Genomic DNA, 5,061 nt, shown 5'->3' with positions numbered 1-5,061 from the left:
GGCGCTATTTCCCGCTTCAGTGGGAAGGGAACAGCACTCCGTGCGCCTTGGCGTTTAGTCATGCCAGCCACATGACCACGGAGAAGTCTTCGGACAGCGCTGGCTCTTTGGCTTGGAAACAGAGATGAGCACCGCATCCATAGAGTCGGATTCAACTAGCTTTTGAGAAATGGAAATCTTTACCTTTACCTACTAAGAGAATGGGGGGGGGAGTGTCCACAGCAGTGCTATAGGAGGCCACCACTTGTTTTGGCCTTGCTTTTGTCGCAGGCGTGAAGGGAGAACTGCTCTTTTTCAAAACTGAAATCAGGTTTCCTACTGGTTTCTCCTCAAAAAGGATTCCCAAGCCCAACAGCCGGGGAACGTCAGTGATGTTTGGTCTGATCACCTGCACCTTTACTCAGAAGGAAGTCCTGGGCCGATTCCGCACAATCACTTGCTCCGGTGTCACCCCCCTGATAATATCTGCAGAAATGGATCAGTTCCCCACATGTTGGTCCGGATCAGCAATTGACCCGAATCTAATGACATTTCCCCCCGGATTTTCTGTCTCCGCTATTTTTAGGTTCTTTTTTTCTGTTGCGGTGTTGAAGTCGGGGCATTCCAGTGGGGAACTTGCGATTCGCGGCTGTCCCCTCTCCGCCCCTTTAACGCCCCTTTGCTTCTTTCCCTCCCCTTCACTCCCATTCCCGCCTATCAATACCTCTTCAACACCCTCCTGCTTCTCTCTCCCCCTCCCCCCTCTCCTTCCCACCTGCCTGCTAACCTTCCCTTTGGCGTGCGCAGGGATTTTTTTTTTATTTCCCTCCCCATGTTGCGTTGCAATGCAACAATGGGCCATCGTCGACGGGCATTTAAATGCCCTTTTACATGCTGTTTTCTCATTTCTGTTTGGAACTTGCCATTTGTGTTTAAGCATTCTTTTCATGTTCGTATATCGACTTCCCATCCGCCCCCACCCCTTCCCAGCTGCATCAATAGATGTTTTTCGCGGGCATTGAGGCTCAAAAATTAAAGGGACTAATTGGTGTTTCAGTGGGCGGTGCGTTATAACGCAACCCCGCCTCCATTCAAAAAAAAAAAGGAGGGAGAAGAGGGGGGAGGGGGCTCTAGATTCGGGGCAAGGCAAATGAACACCCAGGGAAAACCCAGGTCAGATTTCCGTAATGTGGAAACGCACACATAGAATCGGGCCAATTAGACTCGGGGGGGAAAGGGGGGCAATGCATTAGTGCGGGATCGGCCCTGCTGTGGTAAACAAGGCTTGACTCACAGGTAGGTGTGCCCAGGACCGAAGCCCTTCTACTCAATCAGACTTTTGGTCTGTCCAACCCTGCCCTGCCCTGCCCACTGTGCCCAGCAGTAGATTTCAGGGCCCCAGCTGCAGACTGTGCCAGGTCCGGCTGGCAGAGACCCGCATGGCTGGGAGTGGCAAGGTCTGAGCTGAGAAACCTTCAGTGTGCTCTCCCCCAACCCACAAAAAAGAATCTGGAAAACTGTGACTGGAAGAGTGCCCTCCATGAACTCTTGCTGTGGAGAATGTCTTCAGGGTGCCGTGGACTGCCTTGCTCTTGGGGGAAGAAAATGCGAGTCCTAGACTCAGGCACTTCTTTACATTAAGCATTTTATGAACAGTAAATGTGCATCCCCCCTGGTGGGGGATGGGAGGGGAGGGTTGCCAGATCCGGGCTGGGAAACTCCTGGAGATTTGGAGATGGCGCCTGGGAAGGGCAGGGACCTCCGTGGGGCACAGTGCCACAGAGTCCACCCTGCAAAGCATCTGTTTTATATTTATTTATTTATTTATTTATATATTCAATTTATATACCGCTCTAACCTAACAGGTCTCTGAGCGGTTTACAGTTTTCCAGATTCCCCTAACTAGGGCCACATTGTGTAGGGTAGTGTCTGCCTACCAGCACCCAGGGCTTGTTGTTTATCTGGCGTCTTTTCCAGCGGGCTTTTTTCAGCGGGCTTCAGGTGTCGGCGTCCTTCTGGTGTCCCCTCCTTGGAGCAGGTATTTTTCGGGCAGCTTCCTCTGGCAGGCCTCGCCCCGGCGTGTGGCTCCGCGTTGGCTGCAGCTCTGGCTAACGTCCTCGATGGCTCCGCCGCGCCGCACGTCACCATGCTCCAAGCCTCCGCCTCTCCGGGCTGCGCCTCCGACGTCGCTCCACTGGGTCGCCAGGAACCACTCGCCGACCAGTCCACCGCTTCGCTCCACTGTTGTTGCCGCTGCCGCTGCCTCTACCCCACAAGGAGGAGGGTGCCCCCCACCACCTAGGGGCAGGTACCCAATTTATCTACTTGCCATTTCTAGTGCTTTCGAACCGCTGGGTGGGCGGGAGCTGGGACTAGGACCGGGAGCTCACTCTGGCTGCGGTGGGTCTCGAACAGCCGTAATGGCTGTTCGTTGATGTTTGATGTTACTTGCAGGCGTAAAAATTTAAGATTTTCTCTCTGTAGTCTGGAGATGAGCTATGATTTCAGGGGATCCCCAGGTCCCATCTGGGGGCTGGCATCTCTAGTGAAACCTCTCTAATTTTTGAAAGATCTTGGCACATGGGGGAGGTGCCAGGGGTTTGGAGAAAGGCTAATATTTTTTAAGAAAGGGGAACAGATGATCCAGGGAATTATCAGCCAATTAGTTTGACACCGTTTCCAGGAAAGATTGTAAAGCAGATGATTAAGGGGTCCGTTTGTGACCATTTGAAGACACACTGCATGATTGTTCAATCTCAGCATGGCTTTGTGAGGAATGAGCCGCATCGGACCTATCTGATCTCTTTTTTCGACAGAGAGTCACCCGTCCTGCCAGCCCCACTTCGCCTGCCAGCCTCGCAATGCTTCCTCACCTGAGAAGCCTGTGCTGCTGCTGCCGCTAGCAAAGGACCCCCAGCCCCTCCCCCCCAACCACCAGCCCAGGATGGAGCCAGCAGGGCTGCCGGCAGGCATGGAAGGGAAGGGGTGGTGACAGTGGCATGGGGAACCCTCTGGGCAGCCCAGAGAGTTGAGGGGGCCTGGGCTAGACAGGAAGCTGGGGGGGCCTGGTCCTGCACTCTCGCCAGAAGGGGGTGGGAGGGAGCTTTCCAGGAGTGGGGGTGGGGGGGCAACATCGCCATGTGATGTCCCCAACGTGATGACATCATCTGGAAGTGACATCGTCAAGCCAGGGACATCATGCGGCAACGCTCTGGTATTTTGGACAAGCAAAACCATAGAGTTCTGCCCAAAATACCAGAGCGTCACTGTGTGGCATCCCTGGTGCGATGACGTCACTTCCATTTGATGTCATCATGTTGGGGATGTCATGCTGGGTCATGGCAGTTGGGGACAGAACCTCCCCCCACTGGCCAGGGGGCCTGCGAAATCTGGGGATCCTCCGCTCCCACCTGGGGGCTGGCAACCCTCGTGCCATCTATATGGATTTTAGTAAATTTTGGGACATGGTGCTGCATGATGTGCTTGCTGAGAAATTGGTGAGATACGGACTAGGCCCTGCTTGGTAGACGGGACCCAAAGGGTGACAGTTGGTGGCTCCCCATCCACCTGGAGGGAGGTGACGAGTGGGGTGCCTCGGGATTCTGTTTGGGGCCCAGTTTCACGTCTGTCTTTATTTATTTATTTATTTATTATTCACATTTCTATCCCGCCCTCCCCGGAGGCTCAGGGCGGCTTACAGGGCGTATCGCCAGATAAAACAGTAAAACAATACCAAATAGTAAAATACATCACCATTAAACCAATTTTGGTGCTCCTCTCAGTCAATTTCCAAATTCCAAATTACACTTTCTAAAAACAAGATGGCCACCCCCTACACCTCCTCGCCCATAGTGCAGCGATTATGGGGCATTGATGGAACATGCCCCCTCCTGATGTCCATATATGGGGCGTTGATGGTAGACTAGTGCATTGGTGGTGCACTAGTGATGGACTAGTGGCGGGAGGGCACAATGTGCTTGTCACGTTAGCGGCTGATGCTCCACTGGGTGGGGCAGTTAATGGGTTAGTGGGTAGAAATAGGACGCAGCTGGACTTGGACAGGATGGAGGCGGCAAATGAAATGGACTCTAATGGGGACAAGGGTAAAGTGTGGCATTTGGGTAGTAAATATCAGTTATATAAAGATATATATTTTTTGGTCTGGCATACCTCCAATAATGGTTATTGGCCCTCTTTCCAGTATTGTTTACATGTTTTTAACTTGAATTGTATATTTTGAACTGTATTTAAATGGTTTAAATGTTTTAATGCTTTTATGTTTGCCTCCTTGTGGATCCTGATTAGGTGGAAAGGTGACATAAACATGTTTTAAATAAACTATAAATATATATAGAACGGGTGAAACCTGGCTGGGTTGTACTACCTGTGAAAAGGATCTGGGGGGGGTCTAATATGAGCCAGCAGTGTGATGCGGCAGTAGAAAAAAAGGCTAATGTGGTTTTAGGCTGAATTAGCAGTAGTGTAGTATCATGGCGATGCGAGGTATTCGTGCAGCTGTACATGGCTTTGATTGAACCTCACCGGGAGGGACTGTGTTCAGTTTTGGGCAGCACAGTTTAGGAAGGATGTCAGTAGACTGAAAGGAGTACAGCACGGGGCAATGGATCTGGAGAGGGGTTTAGAAACCATATCCTGTAAGGAGAGCCTGAAAGAGCGGTGTCCAATTTGCCCTGTTTGGGCAAATTAATTGAGAGGGCGGTGGCGACACAGCTGCAGGGCTTCCTAGATGACACTTCCGTCCTCGACCCATTCCAGTACGGCTTTCGCCCTGGGCATGGAACGGAGACTGTACTGGTTGCCCGTAGTGACGACCTCCGTAGACATCTGGATCAAGGCGGTGTGGCGGCACTGTTGTGTCTCGACCTGTCGGCCGCATTTGATACGGTCGACCATCAGTTGCTTACCCACCGCCTTGCTGACGTGGAGATTCAGGGGCTCGCTCTTCAATGGCTTGTCTCTTTCCTCCAAGGTCGGGGACAGAGGGTGGAATTAGGGGAGCAGTGGTCCCGGAGGCACCTGCTTGAATGCGGGGTGCCTCAGGGGACAGTTCTCTCCCCGATG

Source organism: Gekko japonicus, unplaced genomic scaffold (assembly GCF_001447785.1).
Source record: "Gekko japonicus isolate JY-2015 unplaced genomic scaffold, Gekko_japonicus_V1.1 scaffold9, whole genome shotgun sequence".
Lineage (NCBI taxonomy): Eukaryota > Metazoa > Chordata > Lepidosauria > Squamata > Gekkonidae > Gekko > Gekko japonicus.
The sequence above is the reverse complement of the archived record's forward strand: the minus strand, read 5'-3'. Positions refer to the sequence as shown.